This window comes from Malaclemys terrapin, chromosome 2, assembly GCF_027887155.1.
Source record: "Malaclemys terrapin pileata isolate rMalTer1 chromosome 2, rMalTer1.hap1, whole genome shotgun sequence".
Classification (NCBI taxonomy): Eukaryota; Metazoa; Chordata; order Testudines; family Emydidae; genus Malaclemys; species Malaclemys terrapin.
Window position 1 is genome coordinate 73454101 of NC_071506.1, and position 16772 is coordinate 73470872.

General features: G+C 36.7%; 1 protein-coding gene across 4 annotated transcripts in view; it reads right to left on the reverse strand.

Annotated features, from left to right (window-relative positions):
• The window catches only part of MAPRE2 (microtubule associated protein RP/EB family member 2), a 148208-nt gene that overhangs the window by 59845 nt on the left and 71591 nt on the right, over positions 1 to 16772 (reverse strand). The window lies entirely within an intron of this gene.

Here is a 16772-nt window from a genome sequence, read left to right on the forward strand (position 1 = left end):
CTGATTCATGCATCAAATTTCTTTTAATTAAGTGCAATTTGTTTCCACCACTGCTTTTGTGCTGAAAAACGTATCAACTCACTATAAAGTTTGCCTCCAAATTCTATTCTTTCTATTTGATATACTGCTGACATGCCTACACTATAGTCACTCAAAGTATTTGCTGAAAGAGGATATGGTTTGGAGAAATATGGGAGGAGTCACAACCATGCCTAAATACAATGTACGGTATGTTATCCTGCAAAAATCAAAATAACTTGTCACAGAAAACGGACAGTACATTAAAAAAAAAATCTCTAAGCAGCAGTAACCGGCCATCAGCAAAAATCCATGTAATAGTGTAGACAAATATATACATTTCCATGGATATCCAAACTGAGGAGCTGTCTGTAAATGGGGTGCACAGGCTTCCTCGCAAACTACAAGAGGACTGGAAAAGCTTGGTACATATTCATATACCCTGGACCTTTACTACAGATTTTCCCATATTTGTAATTGTGCAGTGCTCCACATCTTTCCTAAAAGATTATTCATGGGTTAACACATTTTCAAATGAGTGAATGTACTGTAATGTGCCCCGGAGTCTATCCAACATAGTAACATCTAGTGGGAAACCCGAGGTAAGCGGACTGATGTTGGCTTGATTTGCCTAAAATGCTACCAAGGTAGCCACAGCAATAATGAGTTGAGCCATGAACTACAACGGTCTAGGGAAGAGTGGGACCAGGCCAGAGTTGCCCACGAAACAGAAGATGGACTAGACTGGAGCTAATGCATAATCTTTAACAGTTCCTGGGGTTAGTGAGAGATGGTCAGGGCAATTTAGACAGATATCTTTGAAGAGATTGTGCTAATGGGAATGCTGTTTGGGAAAGATAACAGAGATTCTGGGTTAGAGGGACCCTGACTTAAGTGGCAAGTCACAAGGACCTTGTAAATTGGGAAGTACTTATATTTGAAGTCTAATATTCAATATACTTTAAGATGTTTACTGAGTAAGATGGTTTGTCCTGTTGTTAATCCCAATGAGTGGTTCTAGGAATTCTTGTTCAAAGTAAGGCTTATAAGGCACCCCTTACCAAGAGAGAATGAATCAGCTCAAGATGACATCAGTAAAATTTGTAAAATTCCAGTTTATTTTCCATTTTTAAAGTCCATTTCAATCATTTGTGCATTTCTGAAAGAACTGGCAATATTAATTGCTACACTACTGGAAACCTGATGCATTTTTAGAACTGGAAGTTGTACTTAAACTGCAAAACTGCTTTAAATTTTCAGCAAAAGTGAAATTTTATTCTTAGAAGTAATAACATGGTGTGGGAGACCTACTGTTTATGCCTCAGTGATTCCTTATAGAAAATGCTCAATTTGCTAGTTTAACTGCCAGCCCTGAAATTCAGCCTTGGATCTGAGAGTCAAGCTGGGTTCTCTCTCTCTCTCTCTCTCATAGAAAATGATCTATTTGCCAAATTATGCTCTCAGTGAAACTTGTGTAGTCCCATTGTTGTGTTGACTGCACTGGTGCTGAGGGTTGGTCACTTGATAAACATGAAAGCAGGAACATTTTTTCAACATCTGGACTGAGCTGAGGAGCATTGACAAGGATTTAGCAACAAGGAGTGCCTGTTTACTTTTAAAGGCCCATTATTATGGCCTGTTAGAAACTTAGCTCCCAAGGCCAGAACTGATGAGAGGTTGGGTAGGCATAAATCTGTGTCTGTTACTGAACATTACTGAAACTTGAATTTAATTTTTGCCAACCCTGAGACACGTGGGATTCCTTTTCTCCTTTTTGAACTTAAGAAACATCAATAGAAGATTTTCATCACTGCAGTTTTAGTATTAAAGAATACAGTTGACCTGTTGACTCTAAAACCAAATAGCCGAAGAAATCTTCAGTGATAATTTAATACGTTAAGCTACTCTTTTTTAAAAATATCATTAGTTTTTCCAATTACCAGCAGTTTGGGGTGAGCAAATTTAGCCCATGAGAAATACAATTAGACAAATATAGATCTGTCAAGAAGGAAGAAAGTAATAAACCCATCATAGCAGTCTTCCAAAAGCTAATACTGCAGAAAAACCCACAACACTTATCTTTAGTGACAGTGGTAACATGAGCTACGTGCTATACTACACAGAAAGCACAACTCCACATAAGGAAAACTGTGCAAGGAAATGAACAACCTGAAATTTAAAAGGATGCCCTGAAGTAGCTCTGTAATATCCCTATTTGCATAGTGTTGGTACAATAGTAAGAAAATATTTTATTACAATCAGGGGACAAACAAATTTCTTAAGGTTAATGCTAAAGAGACGACAATTTTATATTTACGGATCTAGATGTATAGTTTTGGCCATATCATGCAGTTTTTAAATATGACCCATTTTAAAATGGAAATTTCCCATGAAGTCAATGGGGGAGAGGGACTTCAACTCAATCAAACACAAGGACAAAGCCCTTTATTTGCAATGGTTTATAGTGCATTCCCGAATCTTCCTTTATTTCGTCTTTTGAAATAGTTTACAATGTACCACTAAATTCTTTGTACACCACCCTGGAGTTTATTCCAATGGAGGAGATTTTTTGTTTTTTAAATAAACAAAGGAAAAGCTTAGTTGTAAGAACACATTTAAAGTAAGTGTATTCTAAATTTGTGCTCATTTCCTGTATGGATGCTCACACAGACTATCTTATTATAAATCAACAACTATGCAGGAAAAAACAATCCACTATGTGTAACACGGGCCAAATATTCTAAATAGCACAGTACTCAACATACTAAGCTCTTGAGAGTCTGAACCAAATTTAAAATACATTCAGTAAAGTGCAACATAATAGCTAAAGGCAGGCAGAAAGCTGTGTTCACAACCACTGACCAAGCAACTAAGAACTTGCAGATTTTATTACATTTGTTACCCTGACTCACCAACCCTTCCCATGCCCACTCATTTGCATTTTCAACCGGTTATGTTTGTCTTTTTGACTGTATGCTCTTTGGGACAGGGACTGTCATTCATTATGTGTTTGCACAGTGCCTAGCTCAATGGGACCCAACCTAACTGTAGTCTTTAGGCAAAACCACAATATCAATGTTCAGCAACAACTAGAGATAGGAGTTACATCTGGAACTCCATCTTGGGCCTTCTATACCCCATACTTCATAAAATTTCAGAGCAGAAATTTGCGGTTCACAGACCTCCAACAGTGAAGAGTTAGAAAATGTTCTAGTTAGAAAAAAAGGCATTCTTTTCAATTATGAAAACCTTAAATTGAAATCCATGTAATTGCTAATTAATATTTATCAGTTCTCACATTATATTAATTCAAGTCCTGTTTCAACAAGACACTTATGCATATGAGTAACTAAGCACTTGAGAGTCTCATTGACTTCTTCGGGTATGTCTACGCAGGGTTGTAAAAAGGTGGGGTGGAGTCCTGAGCCCAGGCTCCAGCCCAAACCTGAATGTCTACACTGCAATTTTTAGCCCTACAACCCAATCCCGAGTCAGCTGACCCACGCCAGCTACAGTCATGTCACAGGTCTTTTATTCCAGAGTAGACGTACCAGGATTAATCAGGTGCTTGAAGTTATGCACATGCTTACAATAATCTGATGGATCAGGGTCTTACTGGTTTAGCGTATCCCTTGATAATACATACTCTGATCCAAAACAATACTAGATATTTGTGTGTGGTACAACATACATTACAGGGTATGATAAAAGTGCTCCAGAAATGCTTACAGATAATTATGACTGATAAGTGAAATCATCATCCAGTTATATTTGGGGAGAACTTTTTGAATGTGAAACATTTACTTAGCAATTTTTTTTCCTAAGAAACAAACAATTGTTGGCAGCAGAAGTTATTTCTGCAAAAGGCAGTAATAGAGGTCAGATAAAGGATTAAACAAATGAGGAGTACTTCCAAATTAGTTTACCCATTTTATGCAATGTATGAAACTCATTTTTCAAAAAACAGAGGATTTTCATAGATATGAAGTAAGAGAAATATGTGGATAAATGGATAAAAAGATTGTTAAAATGGGAAAATCTTGTTCTGATAATGCCAAGGGAAATCTTTCCAGAAGTTCTCCCCTGACAGTACCCAAGATACACATTTTGAATAAAAGGAAAGCTCTCACAACAAAGCTGTTAAAGCAAAAGATATGAACAAATAGGCCAAGATATAGATGAGTGAGGCTGCCCAGGTCTGTGTGGGAAGTCCATTTAAAATTAATAGCTTCTGCAAAAGAATAAAAACCCCAAGCAGCAGAAAAAAGGGGACGCTTATGATTCACACTGGCCATTTTTCTATGGGAGAAAAATTATTGATGTCATCCTGAATTGGGGTGGGGGTAGGGGAAGAGGTTGTTTTAAGGTTAGACCTTTGCTGCTGTCTTAACACAGATTATGTACGGATTCAATATTCAGTTTTGATCATTAGAGAGGCCAATTACTCCTCCTGGGGCTCGCTGTACTGAAAACACTTTCTGGACACAATTTGTGCAAAAACCTGCAGCACATCCTGCCAACATACGATGCACACTCTCCAATTTTCAAGCCACAACATATTCGTGTACCAAAAACAACGCAAAAAAACAAAACAAAACACAGAATTTTCTCATAGGTCACAGAATCAGTAACTGAAATGAATTATGTTGCAGGTATTACAAATTATCTAGTCTAGTCAATCACCCATAAAAGCTGCAAATATGAAAAACACCTTCTTACTTGGTATATTTCTCTCCATACCCTAGCCAATACATCAAACCTTTAAAAATGGTGAAGGTCAATCTCTGTGCATTGTACTCAAGTGTTACCAAACAGATTTGAAATAGCATGTTAATTTTTGTATCAAAGCTATGACGTTCTGACCCAGAAAAAAATTAAGGTGTTTGGATTTCAGTGATTGGTTTTAGACCATATTTAATTAAGTACTACACAAAGTGTATCATTATAGAATAGCAAACTGTTTGCTAGATAGAAAAATGCCATACCACTTTATTCAAACAAGTTTTCCAGGTCCCAAAACCCAAGAGTACACCCCAAAATGTTCAGACAATACACACCATTGGGGCTTTGGAGCCAAAACCTTTAGAGTAACCCAATAAATCGTACCCCATTATATTATTTTGCTATTGCTTGCAAGATAATTTTTTGCTTTAAGTTTATTCACTGAGCCAATTGTGAAAATATAGTTAATTTGTAATAATGTAAAGAATTAAGTTACAAATTTCATACAAGTGACAATGTTCTTAAAAACACTTTAGGGCACCTCAAAGAATACAAGCCATGTCCAATGGCTTAATTGAATTTTATATATTTTGCGTTTCCAGTCTCACCTCTGCCACAGATAACTGACAAAATTTTTCACTTTTTGGCTACTTCCTCCATAACTTTTCCTGCCATGTTTTACCACTACAGTATTTTACTGCAATTCAGTAAACTGTACAGACAAATCTGTATCAGACCCAGCTTATGCATAACTGTGTGCTGTTTATGTATTTACATATGCACTGTTTGTAGTTAAACAGTTAGTAGATAACGGTATAAGATCCAATGGTTAGAAGTTGAAGCTAGACAAATTCAGACTGGAAATAAGGTGTACATTTTTAATACTGAGGGTATTCACCATTGGAACAATTTACCAAGGGTCATGCTGGATTCTCCATCATTGGCAATTTTTAAATCAAAGTTGGATTTTTTTTAAAGGTATACTCTAGTTCACAAGTAGATATTTTGGGGGAGTTCTATGGCCTATGTCATACAGGAGGTCAGACTAAATGATCACAGTGGTCCTTTCTGGCCTTGGAATCTATGAATCTATTGTCATGTCTTTGGAACTAACATGGATTGAACATGTCTGCATTTGATTTGTGTAGATAGCTTTGCATATCAACCTTCACCAATGTAGTTTTAGCTAAGTTTGGCTTGGGTAACGGTACTGGAAGACAGCTATCAGCAGTTTGCCCTGAATGGATGTGGGTCCTAATCTTTAGAGGCAAGCATCAATTTTACAATAGTGTCCATACTCTGATTAGTTGTGTGATGTAACCTGCAATGGAGCTTGTGCTCACAAACATGATTGGGGTTTGGAGAACCCAAGCTTCTTTTTGTACTAGAGCTCACACATTTTATGAGGAGAGCAGCAGCAGTGCACCAAAGAGACTCATCATTAAGACAGGAACAGGAAAGTCTAAGGGAGCAGTATGAGATGTATATGTTTTTATATATCTGAGCAGCTTGGAACCAATCATTCACAATATACAATATAAAACGGTGTCTTACAATGATGGTTGGATCAATACCCGGTTGGATTTCTGAACTGGCCTTAAGGTAGGAATTGAATGTGGCAAAGCTTAAAGTGTGAATGAGGTAACACTTTCAAAACTGGCCAGACTTCATTTAAAATATTACTGCTGAGGCCTTCTTCAGCACCGAAGAGTTAAGACTGAATTGCTCCTTTGATGACGAGATTAAATCTATAAAATTTTCAATGAGCTAGGCATTGGCAATGGTGCTTGATTCCCCTCATTCGAGGGCTTTTCACATTATACATCTGTACATTACTCATTCCCTATATTAAATTTAAGTTGTAAAATTTTAAAAATCTACATAAAATTTAGATAAGGACACCGAGGATGAGTTCTGATCATCTGTGACTGCAATGCTTTGAAAGAGAAGATTAATAAATCTGTGGTTGATCCCCAATGAAATAAAGCTTGAACCCACCAAGAGAGACTTTGGATTTTAGATTCTCTTGGTACAGTTGTTCAACTCCTATTTAAAATTAAAGAGTTGCTAAGCACACTTATGAAGACAATACAACTGTATATGTGGAGCAATTTACAAAAGATATCATGATATAAATACATTGCTGCTTTATTAGACTCCTGGGTTGGATGCAGCGGACCAATCCATGAGTAGATTATCTTTTGTTCTAAGCAGAGGATGATTAGCAGTTACACATCATGCTTTTCACCAGTATGGGAGATTTCAAAGTGCTTTAACAAAGAGATAAAGATTTTATCCCCATTTAACCGATGGAAAAAACAGCCACTTTTCAAAATTGGCCTTTAATTATGTGTGCCTAAAACTTGAGATTCCTAAGGCCACATTTTCAGAGATGCTGAGCGCCTGCCACTGTCTCTGGCTTTCACTGATGTTGGGGATACACAGCCACTCTAAAAGGACTGGGACTTTGTGGGCTTTCCCACAGTTCTAACTTTAATTCTGTGGAAGTAGAGCAAGGCCTGACAGGGATTGGAAGGGGATTTCAATGCAAACAGTCTCTTCTGTGAGCAAAAGTCAAGCTAACTGTAACCCTGTAGAGAGACCTGTATAGTTCTCTCCCTCCACGCAACTGCTAGAGATAATAAAGTATCTGACTTTGCTGCATCCAACCAAAGAGTGAGAACTGTGTTTTTCTCCGACAATTCTCACCTCCACTATTCCAGTTCAAAGACTGCCAATAGTGTTTAACTGCAAGGTAGTTTTCAGATGGACAAGATTCAGCTAGTTAGTAGGATGAAGTCACCAAATAAATTTAATTTTTGACCTATGCAGGATTTTCACCTGCATATTCAGAGCACTGACCTACTGAACCACTTACTCAATGTATGGTTTCAGAGTAGCAGCCGTGTTAGTCTGTATCCGCAAAAAGAAGAACAGGAGTACTTGTGGCACCTTAGAGACTAACAAATTTATTAGAGCATAAGCTTTCGTGGACTACAGCCCACTTCTTCGGATGCTTATGCTCTAATAAAATTTGTTAGTCTCTAAGGTGCCACAAGTACTCCTGTTCTTCTTTTTACTCAATGTACGTGGGCTTCAAGATGAGGTATTGTAACACTATATACTCATCCTCACTGGGGGCATAAGCAGATTCCAAACTCCTCACATACTTGCTAACAGCTAACTATGTATAGCTCATTCAAGCAATAACTAAGCAGGAGTGACGAACAGAACAATTTATGAAGATTCAATAAGAGTGTAAGCAGGAAGGGAAACTACCTAGAGAGGTACAAAGGGAATGATTAGAAGGAACAGGATGAAATTCACAAAAATTGAGGCTAAATATTAGGAAGAACTTCCTGATGGTGCGATCTATCAGACTATGGAATAGCCTCTCCAGGGAAATTGCTTGAGACATCTGAAACTAGGATGGACACTAGAAAGTGTCCCATAAAGAACAATCTCTCACTGGCAGAGAGATGATCCCAGTAAATATTTTCTATTCTTAGCTTCTAGTTATATAGAACCAGGAGATGGTTTGTGCCTGACGAGGATCAAGAGCACTCCAATACAAAGTATTTCATAACTACTCTTGGGTTATACTGTACCTAGAGGATGCAGGGCCATGATCAGCAAAGACAAATATAATTTTAATTAGCTAATCTTTAATTAACCTCTAACTGTAGTTTCACATGGTCTTCTAATATATTTGTTTAAATACATTAATGCTATTTAATTTCACCTATCCACCATTCTCTAATATACCTCTGGATTTTTCTTACATGAATAATCTCTCAAATTATAGTCATGCCACCCAAAACCAGATTAAAGCAATCCAAAGCCCCCCCCAAATGTTTTACCTCTGCACTATGGCCCTGACACTTGGGGAGCTGGTGGCAGGAGCTACCCACAGAACCACCATCTGCTTGGCAGGCTTCCAACACCACAGACACCTGAAAACTGGGGATTCCACAGAGTCGTCCATTACCCTCCCTGCCAACACCATCTCAGCATCTATAATGGGATGGCAGCACAGAGCCCACACCACGTGTCTTCTGTTAGATTTGTGTTTTCAAGCTTTCCCTCCCAAGAAATATATATAAATAAGAACTAGAAATATATATATGATTAAATGAAACTCTGGATTCTGACATAATGTGACTATCTGAGCAGAGACCTTAATCTAGCTCTGATAACTCCTACTTTTGGTCTGTGCAACCTCAAATAGATCAATATTAATAAAAAGACATATCTGGCTTTAATACTTCAGTCATGTCACCTTTAGTTGTTTCCTTGCAAGACTAAACAGTTGTGTCACTCTCCTTACATTTTTGTTGCCCTATGCTATACTCTCTCCAGCTGCAGTGGATGCACTCGGAAAACTGTTTCTGGTTAGAAACATACTAGTAATATCTCTATAAACTTAACAATTCATTCCCGTTGTAGAGATATTACTGGTTCTAACAGTATTCTTCATTTCAAATGCACAGACTGTACAACTTCCAAATTATCTTCAGATAGGGTGGCCAAAACTGGACTCTACACTCCCTTGTGGAATAAACTGCCCATTATAAAAATTGTTTGCTCAACATCATTTGATTTAGGTAATAAAGAAGAATTTATACATGCCAATATTTTATTAGCCTACTTTGTTACGGTTGCACAATGAATCAATTTTAATGTTGGGACCAGGGTGGAAAAAAACTAAAATTTAAAAAAAAAAATTTTTTTTTATTTAAAATCCTTTGATTTTAAAATGGGATTGTTTTGATTGTTATTTAAATTATAATAAGTTTTTCTTTCTAAAAATAAGTGTGTTTAAAATTAAAATTAGAATTTAATATAAAATACGTTAAGGCCTAAACTCATTACAATCTCTTAAAACATTTAAGTAAAACATAAATAGGATGAATTCATGAGCCTCCATCAAAAACTCTGAGTCAAAGGATGCTTGTGCATACAAAGAAAGACTCGGGGGGGAAAAAGACCTAATTTTTTAGTTCAAGCTTTATAAATATGGCATAATAGGTCATGTATTGTATTAAGGGCTCGATCCTCTGCGGGCCCTAGGGGTTGTGCTACTGGATGCAAGAGATCAGTAAAGTCATCACAGGCCTTGGGTCCTGCCCTCTTACTCCAGGAGACACCATCATGTATCTCATCAGGGTCATTCATTGAGCCCACCTGGATGATCTCATACTCCTATTTTATAGCTTCGCTCTACCTGAGCTCTGATTGGCTCAGGTCTCAAATTATGAATATTTATGACTCCACCCACCATGGAAACTTAGTTTCCGGTTCATGGAAAAACACTGATCTGCCCAGTAACAACCAGCCCTTGCTTTTTGATCTGGGCACTTCAATTAAATGGCCTTGCTCTGTGTCCTTGCAAATACACACAGCCAGATACAAACGGAGTTAGTTTCTCAACTGCCCCCCTGTCCCTAAACAAATAAAATGGTGCAGTGCAAAAGGCACATGGGTTACATGAGCTGAAGTCTTGGATTGTTGTTAGTTTGTTTTTCTAGCGGTAGGGCGGGAGAGTTAAGTAACAAGGGAGAAAGATCAGAGTATGCAACAAGGAGTAACACTGTTAAAGCAGGACACTGTGGGAAGAATGTACAACATTCTTCAGAGTGCAGTCTCTAGTGTTGATTTCAACATCAGGGAACATGGCAGAAAAAAACCCTGCTCCGGCTGCAAGTTGTAAAATAAACCCTATTTGGGAGTATTTTCAAGAAGTTCCTGTACCTCTGAGTAAAAGAGGAACACATGCCAAACGTAAACAATGCAACAAAGAGTTGCAAGGGCTGGTTGTCAAAATGAAACAACATTATGAAAAATGCTCCTCAGAAGGCAATGACTTTGAAGATGATGATGTGGACAAGTCTGAACAATCTAGAGCAACTAATCAATAAACTTATTTTTGCACCATTCGTATGGACTGCCTACCATGTCTTACTATGCTAATAAATGTTAACTTAGATTATTACCATAAATTTATGTTTTGAGTGGATTACTTATGAATTTCAAAATGTTTGTGTTCAAAATATAATTGGTATGTTAGTTTGCTGTAGAAATATGTCAGTGTTTTACTGCTATTGCTGGACTTCTGAAGTGATTTCTTAATTGCTCAATATAATCAAATCCCCTAGGTGAAGATTTCCTGTTTAAAAGTAAAGTTTTACTAGGCATTTATTAATTTCAACATTTAAAAATGTTTCTTTTTCAAGCTGTTTGGTACCTTGCTAGAAATAAAAGTTTAACTAGATTTAGATAATCCTTATACTTTATTATTTCCCCTATAAAACTAAGTTTAGAAAATAAGTTACATCATTGAAACAATGGTACAAGCAGCTGCAGTAGAAGGAATCTTTCATTTACAATCTCATTTTTTAAAGCAGTGTACTTAGTAATACTAAGTGAGTGAGTGACTTTTCCCCTCATTTTCTTTCAGAGTCCACCTTAGACATAAGGGGTTATGATTGTCCATCATCTGAAATGTCTACAACTTCAGAGACTTCTGCTGGTACCACCAACAGTGCTGCAATTAAACATGCATCAGACAAAAAATTACCTATATTAAGAAAGACTTTCTTCATAATCCAGTAAAACCATGTATGAATTTGTAATCCGGACCAGCAAATTCCATCAAAACTCCATAAATGAAAAGACTGCTCGGTTCATTTATGCAACAAATTCTTTCTTTCATCTAGTTCAGAACAAACATTTCATTTATATGATTCAATCATTACGACCGGCATACACTCCTCCAGGAAGAGCAGACTTTGCTGGAAGGCTGCTGGATACAGCATATGAGAAGGAAATTTGAACACTGAAAAAAAAAATTAATGAATTTTCTGTCAATCTGAGTGTTGATGGGTGGAGCATGTATACACTGATCCAGTAGTATGTTCCTGTGTCACAACAGAAGATGGGGTTTCTGTCTTACAGAAATAATTGATACATCAGGAAATGCCCATACAGCAGACTGCTTAAGAGAAGTAGCAGTAAAATCTATAACAAATTGCAAACAAATACTAAAGTATCAAGTGCATAGCTTTGTTACAGACAATGCTCAAAATGTAGCAAAGATGAGAACAAATCTAGAAGAAGATATGAAGAGAACCTGAAACTTGCAATATATGAGTGTTGTGCTCACTTGATGCATCTTTTAGCCAAAGACTTAAGTATAACTCCAGGAATAAAGAAAAACGTAGTTTAAATTGCAAAATACTTCTGTTACAACTGCTTCAGCTTCACTGAAGAGAGCAGGAAACTAATTCTCTCCCAAGATGTACAATGGAATTAATTGGTTGACTGTTTTCAGCTATTTATTAAAAACTGGCCTAGCCTGATGACAATTTGCAAAGAAAAACATGACAAAACAGATGAAACTATCAATGTAGCCAAAGTAGTCAGCATCGGACTAATGTGGAATATATGCTGAATATACTGAAACCTATTTTCATAGCATTGAAAAAAATGCAGAAAGATTGCTGCTGTATTTTTTGATGCTGTTGAAATTTGGAAAGAATTGGAAACATTGAAGAAATACTCAACAAAGCTAAATTCCAGGGAGTAAAGAGCGGATGGATCAAGTAGTTACTACACCTCATTTTCTTGCCAATATTCTCAATCCAAAGCACGAGGACAGATGCCTAACTGCTAAAGAAGAAGATGCTACTACGGCATGGACATCTAATAATCACCCACCAGTCATGCCAACCATAATACATTTCAGGACTGGAAGTGAACCATTCAAGCAGTACGTGTTTGCTGATGATGTTGCACCTCTGAAGTGGTGGAAGTCACTAAATAAGCACCTGGAACTACAGTTTGTTGAAATGCTAAATCAACTATCAACAGCAGTAACCTCTTCTACAGACACAGAAAATATTTTCTTCATTTGGACAAATTCATTCAAATCTGAGAAATTGACTGGGATTTGAAAAAGCAGGAAAACTTTTCTCTCTCTTCCAGTCTATGAATAAAAACAAGACAGGAGGGGATGAGATCTACTAGTTTTAAAAGTTTGAAGGACAACCTAAGTAATTTAGGAGATTCTCACATTTTCAAGAGACTTAAGCAAGTAGGAGCTTAAGTTCCAGTCACTTTCACTTAAGCATATTTGAAAATATGACTTGAAATAATCAGTTTAATCCACTGACTACAGATAATTCCCCTGTTTATTTAATAAATCAAATTTAGTTGGTAAATGTGAAACATGTTTTGATATGAAATGTTTATATATCCAAAACATCTAAGGTTTGTTTTGTTTAATAAAAATAAATGTTATATGCTGTTTTGTGTGTTTAAATTCCAGTTAACATCCTAGCACAGCTTGACACAAACCATGACCAAAAATGAATTATCTAGTAAACAAGCAATGTTTTTCATCATTTTCTAACATACTAAAAATGTACAATTTAAGAATCTGAAAATACTAAGCTATATAATTGCCTAAATAAATGTATATAATTACAGTGTACCATCCTAGGTAGCAAAAAGATGTAACAAATCTAGTATAAAGGCTCTATTTAGTTGTAAATCAACATGTTTTAAAGGTTGAATCGACCAATGAGAATGCAACTTTCTTTAGAAAACTGAAGTAGAAAGGGGAACGTTGATTAAAATCAGTTTTTTAAATCACGACTTTCCACTTGGTGATTTAAATAACTTTTTATATTGCCTTGATTTAATCAATCCCCCGGTTGAAACTATCAATATCAGTGGTGAGTAACCTGTGACCCATCAAGCTAATCTGCTGGCAGGCCACGAGACAGTTTGTTTACATTGACCGTCTACAGGAACGGCCAGCCGCAGCTCCCAGGGGCCGTGGATTGCCGTTCCCAGCCAATGGGAGGTGTGGGAAGCTGCGCGGGCCAGAGGTTGCTCACCACTGATCAATATGCTACAATATTTTCCCCCAAATCTCATTTCCCCCTACTACATTGGTCTCTGGTGGAGCTCCTGCAGTTTTAAAATTATTAGACCATGTAAGGGAACACACAAACTAAAAAGAACCAGCTGTAGTTTGTCAGACGATCCTCTTTTAGATTGTCCTAGTTGCCTTGATGCAACTGAATACCCAAGAACAGAATTACCAGTGGCTGTTCAAACACACCTCTTTTATCTGGAAGGGCTAGCAAAGCTGTGCCCTAGTTCACCTTAAGCTAAGAGAAAGGTGGATGTACTGTTTAATAGAGTTTGGCCTCCTTTCATAGAATATTTTAAGGTCAAGTCCTAAAGTACACTCCAATCTGACACATGGTGACTCTGGTGAGTTCAATCCCCACCATAAACATTGTAAACAACAAACAAGCAATTTAGTTGAAGACAAATGCATCATGCAACAAACCTCAACATGCAGTAACCGATAGGCGCACTCTGGTATGTAAATTAAGTTACATATTTACAGTCTGCATTTATTAAACACAGGGACTGTCTAACAATCTGCTTACAAGGTCATGTGACAAAACAGGTTCACTCTGTAGGCCTGTAAACTAGTCAGGCTCCCCCCACAACATTAATCCGTGTGCAATAAGATGACATAGGTCACATGACATTTAGATTTAACAGCTGTGGCTGTGATCTTTATTGAATTTCTTTAAGGGTAAGGGTTTAAAAAGATAAAAGAAAATGAATTTTTTAAATCACCTCAAACAAATCCACTGAGTCCTACTTCTTGTTCAGCCAATCACTAAGACAAACAAGTTTGTTTTCATTTACAGGAGATAAAACTTTCAGGTGACATTGTAAATAAGAGGGTGAGAACAGTCATTCACATGGCACTGTTGTAGCCAGCAGTGTAAGGTATTTACATGCCAGATATGCTAAACATTCGTATGCCCCTTCATATTTCGACTTGTAGGCTCTAAAGTTTTAAACATAACTGCACTCAAAAACAAAAAGTAATTCTGCATTTTTAAATTGCCCTTTCACGTTAAAGAGACTGCACTACAGTTTTTGTATGAGGTGAATTGAAAATTATTTCTTTTACCTTTTTTAAAATGCAAATATTTGTAATAAACAATATAAAGTGAGCACTGTACACTTGATATTGTGTAGTAATTGCAATTAACATATTTGAAAATGTAGAAAAAATCCAAAAATATTTATAATAAATTTAAATTGGTATTCTATTAACAGTGCGATTAAAACTACAATTAATCATGACTTTTTTAAATCTCGTGATTAATTACAATTATTTTTAAAAAATCTTTTGATAGCCCTAAAGAAAAGCATTGTAAAGTTTGATGTCATCAGATCATCCGTTGGCATCAAAACCCACTACTTAACTATTAGGCAGAAACCCTATACTACCCCTCCCATTTCCATTGCCCTATGAACTTGTGGTCATTTCTGTATGGTGATATTGTAAAAGAAATATTTCCCTAAAATTTGCACACTACCATCCTGCTCGATGAAATTCGGTGACAACACATTTCAGGAACAGAAACACCACTCTGGCACAGCACAAACTGTCAAAAAAAAAAAACACAACCGTGTGGAACATTTATAAGAAGTTATTTCTAATGACACCATCCTCCTGCAAATCATTTTTTTCCTAGCAGGAAGTGAGATTGTACCAAAATCTACATCTATTTTCTAATTAGTTACCTTAAATAAGAAGGGGTGGATTTCACTTTGGTAACAGTAAAGAGTTGTTTATGACTCTTCTTTTAACTTTTAAAATGTTCTGCTCATTTCATGAACCTTAGGCCAGGTCAACACAACAAAGCTTTGCTGGCCTAGGTATGTCTGTTAGGAGTCTGCAGAAGAAAAAAAGAAAAAAAAAAAAAAATCACCCCCTAACAGACTATAGCTATACCAGCAAAGCCTTTGTAGTCCCATATAAGGACTAGCCTTTGTAGTGTAGGCTAGTCCTTATATGCCTTGTTCTGAATCCAATTAATTTCTATCATTTTCTAACATTTAGTAATTCTTGGGCAGGAAATGGTGGAAGTGGTATTGGAAAGACAGACCCTGCCCTTCAGAAAGGTGTATTAGCTAAAATTGGTACTAATCCATGACATGTGACCTAGAGACCACAGAAAGGGCACATAAAGAAGCTACACTACTATCAAAGGAACGTTTGGGCCTTTATTTAAAGATCCGTGGTGGACAGTGAGTAGTGCCACACAGTAATGCACAATGATGTCTAATGGCTGCGCCATTTTGATTTTTGGGATGAAGGAATATGGCAACCAAGAACAGTCTGTTTTCAGATTCTGAATCAGAATCTGCATGTATCTTGTGTAATACTTTGTAGGACAGTCACAATTTTTAATATTGACAACTGGGCAAAAAAGTGTTACAACAGGGCCCAACACAAATCATTCATAGCCCTCTCTGTGTACAAGATTCCAACAAAGTTCTGTTATTTGTGAACTAATGCTGTAGTTTCAGTATGACACATCCCTTTTATTTAACCAATTTTAATTTCACAGCCTCCATGTTTCCAACTCTCACTAATGATATTCTTTCTGTAAATGAAACTCCCCAAGGGGCTTCTCTCTCACTGGAGATGTATACTCCACCTCCACATAGCAAGCTATTACTCAGGATTTCTATAATGGTTTTAATGATAAGCTACCCTTTATAAGCTACTGAATACTGTAACTGAAATATTTTAATGGGATATATATTGTTTTAATGCGTCTCAATCAGGCAGCTATCGCACTAGTTCCACAGGGATTAACCTTAAAAGGTTTTCCTCTTCATAATAATGTATAAATCTACCTGAGGCATATTTTTGTTTTTTAGAACACAGTACTGTACTAACAGCCCTTCTGAGAATCCACACACTGCATTCCAGAGTGACAAACAATTTGCATTCAAGTGCATCTCTGACTAAATGCAGCTTTTTAGGTAGCAAACTTGCATTATACAAAAAGAAGCCCTGCTGTAAGAGGAATGCTCATTTTACATATACTTCTAATAATATATCTTCTCTGAAATGTCACTTATCCACAGCCCTTTGGACTGACCATCTCCTAGAACTTTGCCAAGAAATACAATACTGAAAA